The 19486-nt window shown below is 40.6% G+C and overlaps 1 protein-coding gene across 1 annotated transcript in view; it reads left to right on the forward strand.

Moving 5' to 3' along the window:
• The window catches only part of LOC122803239 (breast cancer type 2 susceptibility protein homolog), a 675913-nt gene that overhangs the window by 380090 nt on the left and 276337 nt on the right, over window positions 1-19486 (forward strand). The gene's annotated exons all lie outside the window — the stretch shown is intronic.

Consider the following 19486-nt stretch of genomic DNA (forward strand, 5'->3'; position numbering starts at 1 on the left):
TAGGCAGGGGTCTGAACCTCCTAGATTTACTTGTTAAAGTAGATGTTCCTTTAAAAAAGAAACAGAAAACCAAACATGGCTTCTGTGGCTAAGGATCCTTTACGCTATCTATTTAGCTACTGTCCAAGTAACTGAACAGGTGGAGTCACGGCCTAAAGTGTTGTAGGTTCCAGGTTCGAGTCCCCAGCAGTCATACCTTTTAATTGGATGAGAAACTGGAAATTCATACCTGTTTTGGCACCTATGTCTCTAATGGACACAGACAAGCTGTAAATGGTTCATCTCCCAGGCCCATGCTTACACTTATCAAGGGTATCAGAACTTGTCAGAGATTTGGGATTCATGGCTAGGCTTAAAAAGGCCCTTGTGGTCACCCTAGTGAACACCTATGAAAAGAGTGGCATGACTTTATTCAGGGACTGTTGAATGTCCTTATGACCCTGAAAGCCATACAAGGATTTTATGTCCCTGCTTCTCTTCCCTTATCCTCCACTCCTTCTAAGACGCCTACGGATTCTGATGAAAAATCCATGGCATATTCTTCCCAGCTCCACTCCCCTCTTGTCCTGGATTCTGATGAAGACTCACTGTCCCCTAATTCTCTCTTTGAAGAATGATCTTTTGGGAATACAGCGGTCCATATGACTGTTTCCATGTTTTGGAAGTTTAAAAGAGATTATGAACTCTTGCAAATAGACTTCCCCAGACTTTTTGCAGTCCCTCCTATTTTGGCTGTCCTTTGGTTTATATTTGCAGCAGCTTTTCAGGCTTCTGACTGTCTAACCACAGCCCTAAGCAGCCAAAGAGATTTTATAAAGTCACTGAGGATTGTAAGTATTTGTATAAAAGTTCTTTGTCTGATCCTGCTGGTGTTTCCATGTCTACAGATAAGCAATCCTAACTGTTATCCTCTTCCAAGCTTTGCCGTGCTGCATAAAAGTATGGGGGAATGTGTATATTTTTGCTACTTTGTAATTATCACACCCACTTGACTAGATCTGGCTTGGCTGTCTTGCTGATATGCCTTATTCAGATAGTAAGACTTCTGCCTTTTCTAAGTTTTGCCTCTCAGGTGGCTTGCTATTCCATTAAATAATACTGCTGATGCCTCTTGTAGGGCAGCTGCATCTGTGCCTGTCATGAGGAAATACTCCTGGTTGTGCCTTCAAGCCTTACTTGAGGACATTAAGGCAAACTTTTAGATTCTCCTTTAGATAACCAGAATTTCTTAGGCACTGCTACTGCAGAACTGTTTAAAACTCTTCGGGATAAGGGTAAGATTATACCACACCTGAAGGAAATCTTTGTTTCCCTTGTACTTAAATTTCAGAGGAACTGTTCATCTAAATCTTCTGTCTGTAGGCAGACTAGACAACCTTCTAAGAGCAATAGAGTTTCTAAACTGGTTTTACTAGACAAACCCACTCAAAGTTCTAGATGCCAAAAATCTTCTTTTCCTAACGAATCTTCCTCTGACATCCAACCTCTCCTGCCCCTTGGCCAGATTCCTATGTTCTTCAGGCTAACCCTCCACTCTCCTATCATCTCCTCTCCATCTCTTCCCATCTCCCCTCCTTTTATGGCTTGGAAGTCCCACCTCCATTTTCTAGCCTTCCTTTGCTAGCTTTTTTACTTTCCTTTGCTTCTGCAGGATTTGGTGGATCAAGGAACCATCCAACCTGTTCCCTTGTCTCAGTGAGAAAAGGTTTTATTCCAGAATATGTTTGGTTCCCATGAAGGAGAAGTCATGGAGGTCCATCCTAGACCTGTCCTTTCACAAGGTCTCTTCCTTCGGGATGCTGTCTGTTCAGACACTCTTCCCTCTGTTGCTCCCTCAAGCTTTTCTGATATCTCTGGATTTTAAGGATGCTTACTTCCATATTCCTGTTCACCCTTTCTTCATTAAGTTTTTGAGCTTCTCTGTTTCTTCCTCTCATTATCAGTTCTCTGCTTTGCTTTTTAGGTCTTTCTACATCTTCAGTGGTCTTTATCAAATGTCTGATCCTAGTTGTAGCCTTCTGCAGACTCCAGGGAATTCAAATGTTCCCTTATTTGGACAGCCTTCTAATTCAAGCTCCCACTCAGCAGGTCTTGCTTTGCTTTAAAATCTCCCCTTTACTATGCTGCTTCTGCACAGTGTGGGGATCACCCTCGGCCTCAAAAAGGTTCTATTGACTCCCTCTCACGTCCAGGTGTTTTTGGGTTGCAGGATCCAGACTATTCCAATTTTGGCTTGTCTCCTGCCTTCCAAGGTCCTCATTTTGACTGCTTATTTCTGGTCATTTCTTCCTCTTCCAGTCCTTTCTGCAATGGAATTTCTCCAAGCCCTGGAGTACGTGGCATCCATCATTCCCATGGTTTCTTTTGCCAAACTCCATATGAGGAAATTTCAGTAGTATCTCAAAACTGTTTGGCTCCAGCACTGCCAATGTCTGGAGTATCCAGTCTCCCTCTTATCTTATCTCTGGCTTGAGCGCCACTGGGTAGATTCATCAGATTTCCCAGAATCCAGGTCTACCTTTTCAGGCTCTTCTCCCCCTAATCAGGAGTTATACATGGATGCTTCTGATCACAGATGGAGAGCATTCTTTAACAACCTGAAATGTCAGGGTGTTTGATCCAATTAACTGACATATACCATATCAGCATCAAGTAGGTGAGAGCTGTACTTTTAGCTGTCCAGGTTTTTCACTCTGTTGGGTTCCAGGTCCACTAAAGGTTTTTACAGATAATACCACTGTTGTGGTACAACAGCAAGCAAGGAGCAGCACAAAAATCTTACCTTCTTTGCAGGCTGTCTCTTCAGGTTTAGTATTTTGCTGTCTACCATCACTTGGTTCTTCAGGAGGTTTATGTCGCTTCAGAACACAGTCTGATGGTAGACTCCCTGAGCAGGTCCAGGACAAATTCTCACAAATGGATACTTCACAGGGAGGTGTTTCTGGACATTGTATATCAGTGGGTTACTCCTCAAGTAGATGTTTTTGCCTCCTCTCTAAACAACCAAGCTCTCTGGCTTGGAAAGTGGATGCCATGCCTTTTTCTTGGAAGGGGATGTTTCTGTATGCCTAGCCCTCTCTTCCTCTTACCACAGTCCTGCACAAGATCATGTGTGACGCACCCAAAATCTTGCTAGTGACTCCCTTTTGACAAAGACAGCACTGGTTTCTCCTATTTCACCTGGCTAGGAACAGTCATCGCAAGTTACTTTACAACATGGATCTTCTCACATAAGGCAAGGGATCTCTTGTTCACTTTCACTTGTTCCCCTTCAAATTACACTTTGAGTAAAAGGGTATTGATTCCTTTTAGGCACCAATTTCCTGAAGATGTGCTTTGGGTTTTGCAGGAGGCCAGAAAAGTATACCACTGGAAAATCCTGTATGGCTAAATAAAAGAGATTTTCTGTTTAGTGTCTCAAGTATGACGTGGGGCCCCCTATAGTGTTTTATTTTGTATGAGTTGCTCAATTCCAGTTTGGCATATTCATCTTTTAAAGTTCTCATTTGTCAGGCATTTCTACCTTTCTCCACCATACGACAAAAGTAGTTGTATATAAGAAAAAACAACAACTTGTAGTCGAATAAATCCTCTCTCATTACGAAACACTCTAGAGCCTCGGCTGTTTAGCCTTCAAGGAGTTAATTCAAAGTAATACTGATTTACTTTTTATACCCATAGTATCCAATAAAACAATTCATCAATTATATAATTAAACAAATATTTAAATGCATATTTAACCAACATAACTTAAAAGCATGCTTTTAAAGCTATACAACACATTTCCAACAACAGTCTACATTTAAACCATATGGGATCAAAGTCCCAAACTTTAAAATGAACACAGTCTCCTTATATAATAACATATTTCTCTTGTAATCCTCATTTTCTACCTGTATTTGTTGCAACACTGTTGCTGTTAAATCTTTAGGAACACTGTTGTGATATAATTTAAAATGCTGAACCAAGGGACTTTCCTCTTTATTTAATCTAATGTCCTTTAAATGTTCCAGTATCCTCACCTTAAACATTCTCTTTGTTTGACCCATATAAAATTTATTACAGCCACATTTTATAGCATAGACTACACTTTCTGTTAAACAATTAAATGTTGCAGGAGCTTCAGATTTGATATTATTAATACTAGAAAAAGTCTGCACAATGTCTGCAACCCAAACATCTTCCACAGGGTGCAGTACCTAAAAACTGAATATGTTGCGTTAACTTGATTTGTGGTCTCTTAAATTTTGTATGTACTAACCTATCTTTCAAATTTGACCCTGTCTTATAAGAAAAGACCAAATTCTGTTCCACTAAACCTTTCAACTCTGGAAACCTGCGTAGGAATTGCCAATAATGTTTTATAACTTGTTTAACATTCTCACTCAACAAATTATATGTTAATGTTTGTCTTTCGGCTTTTTCCCGGTAAGGGGGTCACCACAGCGGAACTCCGGCCCTCTAATGATTGGCAGTAGATTTTTACAAAACGCAGAGGTGCCAGCTTGACGCCCAACCTTCAGTGAAGGCACACCCATTAACGCACGTATGTCTTTCGAACGCTACCCAACCACGGGGAGGACATGCAGACTCCACACAGAAGGCACTCCCAGGCCAAGCCGAGAATCGAACGGGAGAACCTCTTGCTGTGAGGTAACGCTACCCCACCGTACCACCGTGGCATTCATACTATAAAGAAACTATTTACATCTTTATATGTCTTTAAATTTTGTTTTGGATGTCTATATATTATTTTATTATTATCTTTGCTATATCTATCCCTTCTAGCTCTCTCCATACTTTTCTCTATAACATCTATGTTATATTTCCTCATTTTAAACGTATTAGCTGATTTAAATAACTCCTTTTCAAAATCAGCATTGTTGCTGCAGTTTCTAGATATTCTCAGAAATTCACCATATGCTAATGATTCTAAAGTTTATGGGTAGGATGACAACCGTTTCCCAACAAAAATTGATTAACTACATCAAATTTTCTATGTAGCCCAGTGGCAACTAGTTCACCAATTTTACCCTCTAACGTTATATCTAAAAAAGAAATCTTATTTCCCCACTGTAAACCATCAGATTGCAGGTTGAACCTATTTTCATGTAACTCTGTTATAAATTGTTCAATAAATTCTGAACCTCCATCACATAAGACAAAGTCTTCTATAAATCGGTAATATTTCTTTACATATTTCTTAAAAAAACAATGTGTATAAATATACTCAGTCTCAACCATCCCCATAAAAAGATTTGCATACATAGGGGCAAAAGACGAACCCAGAGAGGTTCCTTGCAACTGATGGTAAATTTTGTCTTCGAAACAAAAATAATTATTTTCCAAACTAAATCTTACTAATTCCATCACATAATACGCCACCAGGCTATCATCTAGATATAACTCAAGAGCTTCCATGCCAAAACTATGTTTAATATTGGTATACAAGCTTTTAATGTCTGATGTCATCCAAAACATATTTTTCTCCCATCTTAATGTATTAATCTTCCATAAAATTCTGAAGAATCTTTAATGTAAGGTGGGAGACGGACCACTTTCTTCAACAAATATTTGTGTAATACAATACCTACATTATGTAAAAAATATTTCCTAGCTAAGACTATGGGTCTGCCAGGAGGGTCTGTCATTAGTTTGTGCACTTTAGGTAGGCAATAAAAATATGCCATATCAGACTCATCACATGCCAACTTTTTTCTCAACTTCTGATTCAGACCAATAGCCCAGTCCTCCACCCTTTATTAATTAATTGGGTATATTTCTTTGTAGCTTCCTCTATCTTATATTGTGTTACTACTTCATAAACATTAACATCATTAAGTAAGTCATAACACATTTTACTATATTGTAAGTAATGCATCACAACAATCTTGTTCCCCTTATCTGAGGGCTTAATCACAAACTCTTTCTGTTCTGAAAATTTTTTTAAAGACATCCATTCGTTCTTAAATTATATTCAACATTTTGTTTATTAAACGACTTAAAAGACAATTCCAGCTCAAATTCCACCATAGAATACATTTTTTTAGTGTCATCATGATTAAATGGTGGCATAAAATTGCTTAAAACTTTAATATCTGATGCATCTAAATTACAATAGGCATTCAATTCACTATCACATGAAACAAAGGAGGCATCTGAAACATCTTCCCCTTCTTCATCACTATGTTCAGCATTTAACACCACTTCTGTATTTATACGCTGAACACCCTGGTGTATTTGAAAAAAAATACCGTAGATGCATTTTTCGTACCATTTGAAACAACTCAGTTTTAAAACGGTGTAATCTAGGCATTACAGTGGGTAGAAATTTTAAACCACATTTCAAAACAGCGAACAAATTTTCATCTAACGTACTATTAGTCAGGTTTAATACTAAGTCCGTTGCATCATAAAAAAACTTTTCAATACCATCTAGTTCTTTTTCTGTTCTTGTTTCATTGTCGGTGATTCGGCTCATCTTTGTGCTGTCCCTGTTCTTATTCAGCATACTGTCGTTTTTTCTGTTGATTGAATCTCCGGTTGGGACGAAAATTATTGTACATATATTGTGGATTATTAGGTTGTGGAAAGGCAGGAAATTGTCGCTCATCTTCCATGTCACTCTGACCTCGGCTGAGGACATTTCCCCTCTGTTGTACTTAACCCTTCCTGAAAACGTACCCGAGACGTAGCTTTCCGATTCGTCGGCCTAAAAAAGGCCGTACCACTGTCATACTGTCTAAGGTCTCTCTTTAATTTGTACAATTTTTGTTCACACAATTTCTTCTCTAATACCACAAGTTTGTCTTGTATGTCATGCAGTCCCAACTCAAACCTTGATTTGTCAACCAACATTAACAAATTATTGCACACTATGTTAATGTCTTTTTTAATGTCCAAAAGTTTTACCCCATCTCGCTCTAGCAATATTTTAGTCCATTCTATAGCCCACCGTTGAGCCGCGGCTTCCCATCTGTTTGAAAGATTTTTCTGTTGATTTTGACATATCAAATGGCATGGATGGGAACTTCATAGCTCTAAGCCCTTTCGGAGCTATTTTTAGTTCCACATATCTTTGTAAACTCATCCTGTTATACTGAGTTGCCATTTCTTTATGTAACAATTGTTCCAACTTATTCAACAAACTTTTTGCCTCAGATGAGAAGGCAGTGGAATGCTTACCCACCTCCGTAAACGGGTTAGAGGAACGGTTACCTCTGGTCTCCTCCAGTAACCTCTCCCATATTGGAGCGGGTCGCCCTTCACCACTGCTAGTAGCCGATGCCACACTTCCATCCTGGTTCCTGTCTGGATTTGATCTCACAAAGCCATCCATAGTTAGCTGCGAGGAGTTGGAAGACTCTTCTCTAAATATGCGTGGCAAATTGTTAGCAGGATCACTCGACATACCGCAAAGTCAATATCCACCATACGACAAAAGTAGTTACATATAAGAAAAACCAACAATTTGCAGTCGAATAAATTTCCACCTTTCTGCCTCTGAATCCATCTTCAGCTTCTAGTTTTTATGTCAAACAATTTTTAAAAGGCATCTATATCAGGGCTCCAAAAAGGATTATTCCTCCTCCTTGGGAGCTTGATTTTGTCCTTGAAAATTTGACTCCTCCTCCTCCTTATTTTGAGCTTGCTTTTTCTTCTCTACAACATTGTACTTGGAAGACTTTTGTTGGTGGCTCTTACTTCTGCCAAGAGATTCTCTGAACTTCAAGCACTCGTGGTGATTCCTTTTTTTGTTTTTTCACAAGGACAGAATTTATCTGTGTACGAATCCTTCTTTTATGGTCAAAGTGGTTAATGATTTGTCCTTTAAATTAAAATTAGTCTTCCTTCTCTTTTTCCCCTTCTACACCTAGTGAAAGCATACATAGACAACTCCCACTATTACTTGGACAAGACAAAATATGTAAGAAAATCTAAGCAACTTTTATTTCCTTTCATGCCAAGAAATTTGGCTTGGCGGTATCTAAGAATACCATCACCTCTTGGATTTCTAAGGCATTTCTTTTTGCTATTCTTTTCATAGCAAACAACTTTCCTGTTATGTTTGTTTTCATTCATCCGGGGCAGTGGCCTTTTCTGGTACTTTTTCAAGGGTCTGGATACTAAATACACCTTGAAAGCTGCTACTTGGTCTTTTGTTCACACTTTTACAAAATGCTGCAAGCTAGATGTGATTTCCACTGCCAGGACCATCCTTCATGAGTCTGTGGAGAGTTGTTCTCTGTGTTCCTACTCCAATACTTTCTAGTAGCTTTTGCAGTCTCGCAAGCAGGGCCAGCCTTAGCTGAAATGGCACCCTAGGAGAAGTAGTGGTCCGGCACCCCTTAAGCCCCACCCACACCATACTCATGAAACACCCATATTTGAGCCACACCCACAGGGTCACTCCCCAAGAAAGCCACTGCCATCATTTCCTTAAATTATTTAAATGCATAGGAAGAAAAAGATAACCTGTAATGTAGTTCAACTGCAACTACCTTTGCGTATGTATTTTTTACTTTAAATACCAGAGCCGGATCATGGTCAAATAGGGCCTTAGGCAGAGTAATAGACCCCAGAACAGCCTCTCCTGCAGGCAAGCTCCTACCCCCCTCAGCAGCAGCCCACTCCTCAGTCATTCCAGTGTTCCATTACTTGGTTATTTCTCATCAGTTACCATACGTACTGTTCTCTTATTTGCTTCTACAGTGATTACAGATATTGAAATAAAATAGCACAAACACAGATAGACAAAACAATACAGTCTCACAATGAAAATAGACTTAGACTGAGTAGTAAACGTCTATGCCCTTGAAACTCAACATTTATTGAAATGGCAACAGTCGTTAATTGAAACGGCATGAAAATCTACATTTAGGAAATGCATCTGGCAGTGGAGAAATTAAGTTTACCTTTGGGCTGCTTTCAAAACAGACTCCTTGCACACATTTTTTAGGGCCATGCATACATGTATTTGCTCTTTGATTCACCTTCCTGATTTTATTGAACTAAACTCCTTGTGTAATACAGTACCAGTTTAAATTTATAGTTTTAAATATTCTTTTAATAAGCAATGAAACAAAATTTATGAACCAATGCCTACCCATTTCAGAAAATTTCAACCATAAAAGGCCATTCAAGACTTCCATCATTGCAGTCCTTCAATATTACTCAATAAGCACAATCTCTGCAGAAGTAAAATCATCTGAATTCCACATTAAAGAAATCTGCAACTAATGAAGAGGTTGCTACCGTCAAAACAACTTCATATATCAATGTTTTATCTGCAAATTAGTGCCTGCTGCCCTTGAAGAATTAATTGCCTATATTACATTAAAAAATGTTAAGTTGGTAATATTGCGATAGGAAATGACTAACAAGTTCATAGTGACTAGGCATCTCATACAAAGGACATACTCAAGAGCATAGAACCTCTATCCCCCTTATGCACCAAATAATCAACAATCATATGGGCACTCCAATATCAACACTCCATCTACATAGTGTGGGCGTAGAATCCACAGTCTTCTGCACCAAAGGCAATTATGCTACTAACACTGCTTTCAGATTCTACAACAGTGTGCCATTTGCTAAAACAAAAAACAGCTAGTTGCACATTGACCACATTTACACTTGTTACAGTGAGTTTTAAAGTTGTAGTTTTGAACATTTTTTCCAGTAAGCAATGGAACAAAATGCATGACCCAATAATGACAAAACTGCCCATTTCAGAACATTTTAACCATAAAAGGCACCTCAAACTTCTGTTACAACCCATCAGTATCAGTCAATAAGCACAATCACTGCAGAAGTAAAATTCATCCTAATAATTCTCTACGAGATTTGTAACTAATGAAAAGGCTGTTACTGGCAAACAACGTTACATTTCAGTGTGTCATCTACAAAGTCAGTTCTTACTGCCGTTGAATTAATTGCCTACGTTACATTAAAGAAAAAAAATGTTAGGCTGGTAATATTTCAATAGAGAATGACTGAGAAACCAACAACAAGTTCGTAGTTTCTAGGCATCTTAAACAAAGGAAGTCTCACTAAGGAGTGCAGAACCCCTATCTCCCCTTAAAATGCAACAAATCTGTAACTAGGGCATTACATACCATGCCTCCATACCTCTCAACCTCTTAGCACAGGAAATCTGAACAAAGCCTAAAATAATGATGGGGGGGGGGGGCAAAGGCCTCCAAACAAAGGCAGATTATAAATATTGCTCTTATAGACTTGGAAAGTTGCTAGAATAACAGCATTTACCTTAGCATGTATTTTCTGAAGGAAATGAAGGCTGAAGCTCAAATGTATGACATTTAGTTATTTAAATCCTCAGTGATTTGTCAGAAAACCACAAATTTTATGAGGAATGGGCCAAAAATATGAGGCCAAAGTCTGGACAGTTGAGAGGTATGCATACCTCTCAACCTGTTAGTCCCAGAAATATGAGCATGATGTGGGTGCAATGGCCATAAAAATAGGGATAGATTTTAAATAGTACACTTTAACTTAAAGTTGCTAGAACAACAGCATTTGTTAACATGCATGTCCAAAAGATATGAAGTCTGAAAGTTTTATATATATATATATATATATATATATATATATATATATATCTGTGTGTGTATATCATTATTTAGGTGACTTTAGTTCTGTGATTTACCACAGAACTGCAAATTAGTATGATAACAGAGATGTTTCAGAGTGAATGCAAAAGAGAAACTAAACTGATAATAAGAAACATAGTGAAAACATCTAGATATGGAAGGCCCATTAAGACAAACAGATGAGCAAGCTCAAATAATTGTTCTAGAGTTTCAGTCCACTCAAAAGACTGGCAAGTACATTCATGTAAATGTCTACTAAATCTAAATAAAGACTGAGTTTTATGAAATAAATTACACTTTATCACATAAAGATATTTTAAAATGATCACTGTACAGCAATGCATGATACTTCACAGAAGATGTGTAAAATAACGTGGAATACTAGAGAGAGATGTATAACTTTATGTACATTGCTTTCTGGATGTTTGACTGATGTGTGCTTAATTGGAAATCCACAGGCAGGTAAGAGATATACAAATGAAGTGAAAGTGCATGCTCAAGTAAGCATTTGTACAAACAGACAACACCCCCCCCCGCAAACTTTGCCTCATGCCCATAAACTAATATATATAACTTTCGGTTTACTATCAAATTTTTGAATCTAACTCCATCATCTGCACTTTGAACACGGAAAGTCGAGCATGGCAATGCGGAACTCCAAAAGCCAACCTAGGAAAGGGTTTTAACATGGGTCGAGATAGGTGTTCACTGCTGTTGCCGAACTACAAACCTCACCCCTATCTCGACCCATGTTAAAACCCGTTCCTAGGTTGGCTTTTGGAGTGCAACATTGCCGTGTTTGACTTTCCGTGTTTGAACAAAGTGCAGTTGACGGAGTTAGATTTGAAAATTTGATAGTAAACCCAGATGTCCTTCAAGGATGCATCTGCAGTCATAACATATGGGTTGTCCTGCCTCAGGCAGCCCTTCGGTCGGCCGGATTCCAAAGTCTGGGTCTGGCCTCGGCTGATGTCGCACTTTCCCCGACGTCAGAGCTTCTGGGGTATAAAGGCATCAGCCGACGCCATTTTCCTCAGTCTTTCTTGCCGCGCGGTGCCCGAAGCAGAAGCTGTTCGCAAGTGCCGGCCGGTCAGCTCCAGAGATTTCAGCTACCGAAGACTTCTAAAAAAGCTAAGTACCCCGTTGGGGACTCTTTCTTGCCTCAGCCAATGTCAGACAAAGTAAATAATTGTTTAACTTGTGGGAAACAAACACCTCATAAGGATTTCCATTCTTACTGCCTTCCTTGCTTAGGCCCAGACCACGACGTATCAGCTTGTTTAGCCTGTGCCTCCTTCAACCGACGGACTCTTAGACGTCGGTCGGAGTTTGCAGAAGAGTTTTTTGGATCCGCTTTTGCATATAAAATGCCGTCGGAGACTCCGACTACACATTTAGCCAAAAAACGCAAGGAAAAGGACCGACACTCGCAGCCCGCGGTTTCGGCTGAAACCACGGTTAGGCCTACCGCGAGTGTCTCGGTTTCGGCTGAAACAGAGTCCCCGGTTCTTACTTCTGCCGAAATCATACCTCTGACAACCGAGGCCAGAGAGGCCCCGGCTGCGTCGGCTACAGAAATCCCTACCGAAGAAGCAAGCGCACAAGAATTGTCCGACACCATTCCATTGGACATTTCTACTCCTGCACGTGGGGCAGCTAGGCCCCCTGCTTCTATGTCTATTAAGGCCTTCTCCAGAGCTAAAGCAGCTAAAATTTCAAAAGCCTTACCTGCAAAAGCTACTTCTCAGAGACCTCCCTCAAGTTCTCAGATTCTCAGCCTTGCTGAGGACCTCGTATCCATGATTAGGGGTTCCCAACCTCACCCAGACAGGGCCTCCCACCCTCCTCCTGACAAAAGGCCTAGGACTGAACCCCCTGAACCTCTCTCCTCAGACTACTCCTCGGATGGATCTGATTTATCAGACCATCAGGAAGGGCCGTATTCTCCTTATGAGGATTCAGATGCAGAAGACTCTATTCCTTCTGCCTCCCCTCCTGAAGAATTTTCTTTTGGGGAAACTTTGCATTCAATGAGGGAACACTTTCAGTGGCAGGGTCAGGATTTCTCTGACTCTAGAAAAAGATTAAGAACCTTTTTACACTTACCACAGCATAGGCCTCTAGCCATACCACCTGTGCTAACTGTAGTTGATGATGCATATAATGATGTCAGTTCTGCCCCTGACTCTCTTCCCCCGGCCCCTGCAAAACCTGACAGATATTACAGGGTCCCGGATTCTCACTTCCATTTGTATAAAGCCCATGCTGCAGACCCAGAAACTATATCTCAGGGCCCAAAAGGCGTTGCAGCTGCCACTGCCAAAAATCCCCTACCCTCTGAAAGAGAGTCAAGAGCATTAGAGAGATGGGGAAAAAGGTTTATACATCTGCTACTCTTTCTGCCAGGGCATTAAACTGTCAATTCCACATGATACAGTACCAGGAATATTTGTTAGATCAGCTGAATAAAAAGCTTTCTTCTACTGAACCTTTAGACCGAAAGTCCCTTCAGGATTTGGTACACAATTCTCAGCAGGTCAGTAATCATTTCTTAAAATGTGGCTATGATGCACTGGAGGCTTCATTTAGATCAGCTATGACTGGGGCAGTAATTCGAAGACATGCCTGGCAAAAAGAGCAACCCTTGCCAGACCATGTCAAGGCTAAACTCCTAGATGCTCCAATGGAGAAACAAAGTTTATTTGGCTCCCCTGCACAGGAGATTCTAAAGAAAGTGGAAGAAAAAGCAAAATCTGTGCAAACAATAAAGGATTTTCTGCAGGTTCAACCTCCGAGGTTCAGCAGAAACTGGCCTTCAAAGAATTGGTCCTTTCCAGACACCTCCAGAGCACAGAGGGGCAGGAATAGACGCCCAAGAGGCAGAGGTCAATCAAAGGGTGCCTACAGGGGTCGTCAGTGGCAGCCTGCCAACCAGAGGAGTAGTGCCACAGCTACAACTACAACCACTTCCACAGGACAGACACAATGTCTTGACTCTGATTCCGCCTACCAGGGAACAACTGGAAGCACCCTTGGGCGGAAAGCTGTCTTTATTCTCGAAAAACTGGTATTGCATTACAAAAGACAAATGGACATTGCAAACCATAGACAAAGGATACAGGTTTCACTTCCACACTTTTCCAAGAAGGAGCGGAATGCCAAACCTTCCACCAAACCAGAAGCCAGAGGCTTTAAGACAAATCCACAATTTACTTCAGATGAAAGCTATAGAAAGGGTACCATCTATGGAACAAGGCCAAGGATTTTATTCCAGACTATTCCTTGTACCAAGAAAAGAAAACCAATGGAGGCCTATTCTCGACTTGTCCGCACTAAACTCATATCTCATTGTGCCAAAATTCAAGATGCTGACCCTACAGCAACTTATTCCCATGTTGGGCAAGGAGTCTTGGCTGGTGACTCTAGATCTCAAGGAGGCATACCTGCACGTCCCTATACGACCAGATTGCAGAAGACACCTCAGATTTCTTGCAGGATCAGAGCATTATCAATTCTCAGCATTGCCCTTTGGCTTATCTACTGCGCCCAGAGTATTCAAGAAATGCCTGGCATCAGTAATTGCACATTGCAGGCTTCAGGGAATTCAAATCTATCCATACCTGGACGACTGCCTAATACAAGCGGACAACAAGACAAAACTAATAAAGGATTTGGCCTATGTCATGCACCTGTTACAGGCCTTGGGATACACAGTCAACATCCAGAAGTCAAGACTAGTGTCATCCCAAAGGATAACATTTTTGGGTGCGGATCTGGACACAATGACTCAGTTGGCTTTTCTCACAGAAGAAAAACAAAAGCAACTACCAGTCTACTTCATGGCTTTGACAAGACAAACTCAGCTCACTGCAAGGAAAGTCCTGCAGGCCCTGGGTTACATGGCATCCTGCATAATCTTGATCCCGCATGCCAGGCTACATATGAGAAAATTACAATGGTACCTAAGGAATGTATGGTCTCAACACAGGCACAGTCTAGAAACCATGATACCAATCACTCCATGCCTGAAAAAGGAATTCCTGTGGTGGGCTCAGGCCTGCCAGCCCAACAGAGGGTTGCTTTTCAACAAACCACAACCAAGGCAGACCATCACCACGGACGCCTCAGACCTAGGATGGGGAGCACACATGGAGGACAAGTGTATCCAAGGCCTATGGTCTCAGGACCAGCTGAACTTGCACATAAACCTAAAGGAGATGCTGGCAGTGAAACATGCAATCGAGACATTCAAATCATTCCTCCAGCAAGGACATCTGCTGATAAGGACAGACAACACCACAGTCATGTGGTACATAAACAGGGAGGCACGCATTCCTACCCTCTATGCCAGATGGCAATGGATCTGTGGAACCTAGGCCTGAATCTCAACATCCAGCTGCAGGCCAAATTCGTACCCGGAAAAGAGAATTCACTAGCAGACAGCCTAAGCAGAACCACCACGGATGCTCACGAATGGATGCTGCATCCAGACATCTTCAAAATCATAACAAGCAAATGGGGAATGCCAGAGATAGACCTGTTCGCCTCCCCACTCAACCACCAACTGAAGAAATTCTGCTCAAGAGTATACCACCCACAAGCCTGGAAGGTGGACTCTCTCAATTTCAGCTGGAATGCCCTAACAGTGTATGCTTTTCCACCTCTCCCATTGATGTACAAAGTTCTACTGAAGATCAGGGAGGAACAGCCAAAGGTGATACTAATAGCTCCAGACTGGCCAAGGCAGCACTGGTACCCGCTACTGAGAAGCATGTCTCGGGCGAACTCATGGCCTCTACCCCTATGGCCTCTTCTTCTAACGCAGAACAACTTCATGACCCTGCATCCAAACTTGAAAACACTGCAGCTAACTGCCTGGAAAATTGCTTAAAACAAAGCAAAACTGTTTTATCTCAGAGGGTCAAGGACATTATCCTGGAGGCTCGCAGACCCTCCACAAGGAAGACATACTCAGCTAAATGGAAGAGATTCATCATTTGGAGTGCATCAAAGGGTACAAATACCACACTGGCAAACCTAGCACACATCCTAGAATATTTAGCAGAACTGTTCCACAATGGCCTGTCCTATTCCTCCATTAAGATTCATGCTTCAGCAATTTCAGCAGAGTACAACATGGATCCACCTATCTTCTCTCACCCTCTCCTCAGACAATTTTTAAGAGGGATCAAAAATGTAAAACCTCCAAGGAGACCCCCTCTGCCTACATGGGATCTCAATTTTGTGCTGGAAAAATTAACATTACCCCCTTTTGAACCAGCAGCATCAGCAGACTTACAGTTCTTATCTTGGAAAACTGCTTTCCTTCTGGCAATCACTTCAGCAAGAAGAGTATCTGAGTTACAGGCATTAATGGCAGTGCAGCCTTTCCTTATTTTTCACCAGGATAGAGTGTCTCTGAGAACCAATCCTACTTTCATGCCAAAGGTGGTATCCAGGGTATCATTGAACCAAGCTATCCATTTGCCTACGTTCTTCCCTAACCCACAGAACAGGGGGGAAAAACTTTTGCACACCTTGGATTTACACAGACAACTACGCTACTATCTGGACAGAACTAAAACCAGCAGAAAAACTGACCAACTTTTTGTAGCATATGCAACTGGAGTGCAAGGAAAAGCAATTTCCAAACAGACATTTTCAAAATGGATAGGAAATTGCATTCGTTTTTGCTACTCTTTTCATGGAAAGACAGCTCCTGAAAATATCAGGCCTCCTTCCACAAGAGCCACAGCCACCACTACAGCTTTCCTACGAGAGGTAGCTACCAAGGACATTTTAGAAGCTGCTACTTGGAGCTCCGTGCATACATTTGCCAAGCATTACAATCTACCTTTATACTCCAGATCCCGAGCAGGTTTTGCAACTGCAGTTTTACAGGGGATCTTAACTATACCATCCTTATCTTAGTACCTCCTCCCCCAGTTTGGCTATGGTATTCTACCCATATGTTATGACTGCAGATGCATCCTTGAAGGACATAGTACAGTTTTGTACCTACCATAAATGTAGATGTCCGATAGGTATGCATCTGCAGTTAGGATTACCCACCTTCCTTCCCCTCTGTGGTACTCCTAGGGTGCTTACCCCTTCTTCAGCTAGCTGGGGGAATCTATTATGGTGTATTTGTTTGTATGTATATATGTGTATATATATATATATATATATATATATATATATATGTGTGTGTGTATATATATATATATATATATGTATATATATATATATATATTGTTTGCTATTGTTTGGAATTTTCAACATTTATCCAAATTTAGCCTTCCTAGAGGGCACCTGGCATCTGGGGCAAGAAACACTGAGGAAAATGGCGTCGGCTGATGCCTTTATACCCCAGAAGCTCTGACGTCGGGGAAAGTGCGACATCAGCCGAGACCAGACCCAGACTTTGGAATCCGGCCGACCGAAGGGCTGCCTGAGGCAGGACAACCCATATGTTATGACTGCAGATGCATACCTATCGGACATCTATATTTATGGTAGGTACAAAACTGTACTTTTTCACAACTTCACAATAGTAGAGAAGGGACCATTTCCCCACTTATTTGAAGAGTGGTCTTACAGAAATACTGATCCCACAGAGAACAGGTATTCCTCCTTTGATCTCAACTAGCTGTTTTGGGCAGTGGCATCATGAATGTTTGGTCATCCATCAGTTTCAGGAAACTGTGCCCCCTATGATCGATAAAGGGGTGAAAAAATAGGAAACAGTTCCTTGACCACAAGTAATGGAGAATGCAAATGGCCTAAACTACTCTGGCACACATCAAAAGCAATATTGTTGATAGGAGTAAGCCCTCCTGTACCCTCTCACTCTTACTTATATATGCTAACTCTTTAGTTGTGTAACATTAGAAAAACAAGAAAATCCCCAATACAATGCATAACAAGTCTTAAACAGTAGCACAGCAGTAAGCACATTGCAGAACAAAACGCTCTGAAGAATTGCAAGATCAGGGAAATGTGATTATAAACTTAAACCCACAAACCCCATGGTAAATGATAGGCAAGACGTATTTTATTTTATTTACCAGGAAAGTCCAAATTGGAACAAAGCCAATTTTCAGCAGAGGGAAACCATCTAGATGCATGTCTTTGTAACGTGGGAGGAAACCAGAGCACCCAGAGAAAACCCACACAAATACAGGGAGGACATGCAGACTCTGCACAGAAGGCATGCCAACTGAGAATCAAACTAAAGATCCTCTTGCTGTGAGGTGACAACTCTACCACTGCACTACTGCATGCATCCTTCTAAATATTGGAGAGTTCCCAGACAGGAAATTAATGCCTAGAAGGCAGTCATAGAAAAGAAATCATGGAGGCTGGTCATGCATCCAAGTTTTTTTTATAGGGCATCCTGACAGATATTACAAATGTTTTAAATGTCATCATCTGACTGAAATAATTTTTCATTTTTCTTGTATTAAATAACTACATAACTTAAATGGCTATAGTTCAGTCTTTTTACAAGCACTCTAAATACAACAAAAACGTAAAGCATCTAGTAGTGAAATGGACATACTCAGTTTCAATTTTTCAAATGCTTTCTTTCCCCCAACTCTTTGCTGACTTCCTTTACATTTTAAACACTGATCATCAAAAAAAAACACCTTAGAAGATCAAAACAGCAAGTGAAAAAGATGAGCATGTCCTTTTTTATATATTTTTTTAGAAAAGACAATACTGAGTAGTGATATATTTTTGTAAAGACACAACCCATGACCTACAATTCATTGATTTAATAATTAATGTACTGTACAAATTGATCTATGGTTATAAAGAAAACTAGGATTAGGGTAAGGCTAAACTTGAAGGCAAAAATCACAGAGGTCTGCATAAATCATTGTAGGTAACAGGTATGCTATCTTGTGTTGTCAGAGATAGTATAGTGTCATGCATCAACAACTCTGGAAAAATATCCTGCTAAGTGAAAAACACCAGCAAATTAACAGTGTCTTGGATTTTATGTCCTTGCCATAATTTCTTTCAGCTTTGTGCCTTTCTCCAGATTTCAACTGACAAGTCTGACAACATTTAAAAATGTAGGCTGCATCGGTATAAAAAAGGAAATTTGTTCTGGGTATGTTGTAAGGTTCTCAGAAAATGTAGATCGGCATTATTTGCTTGCATGTCTGCTTTTTCAAAATTGAAAGAAACTCAGCAGAAGGCACATTATTGTAAAAATAGTTTGCTTTTCTTTTCTGTTTCTCTAGTAACTATTGTTTTCATTGCACACACACGCACACAGAAGCCCAGTTTAAACTACACAGACACACACATACACTTACCTTCTTTTTAATCTGAATAGTCACACGCGTACACATGGCGTTAACCCTTCTCTTAAACTGCTTGTTTAATTTCCGCATGCAACTGCAGAACATGTTTACACCCACGTTGGCGTACGTGGATGTGATGCATGCATGTTCCTCCTTAAAGGAGGAGATTCCACTACCGACTCCACTACCATGGAGTAAAGTTTTTTTTTTTTTGTTTGTTAATTCTTAAAGTCCTGGCCAACCTGCAGGTATTAAAGTAGGAGGGGCGCTCGCTTCCCCCTCCTCTCCCTATGATTCCGGCACCCTATGGTTTATTTATTTTAATTAATTTACTTTCTTATTATGAGTTCACATAATAAGAACAGTAAATAAATTAAAATAAATAAACACAAATTGCGCCCTTTACGAGGCCGTCCTGTACAGCACCCTAGGCGGTCGCCTAGTTCGCCTATGCCTAAGGCTGGCCGTGCTCACAAGTGTAAAGAATATTGCAACAGTAATAAAGAAAGGACATAGTACAGCTGTGTAGGATCTTACCTTAACATTGTACCTCCTTCC

This window comes from Protopterus annectens, chromosome 5.part1 (assembly GCF_019279795.1).
Source record: "Protopterus annectens isolate FY-2018-M chromosome 5.part1, PAN1.0, whole genome shotgun sequence".
Classification (NCBI taxonomy): domain Eukaryota; kingdom Metazoa; phylum Chordata; order Ceratodontiformes; family Protopteridae; genus Protopterus; species Protopterus annectens.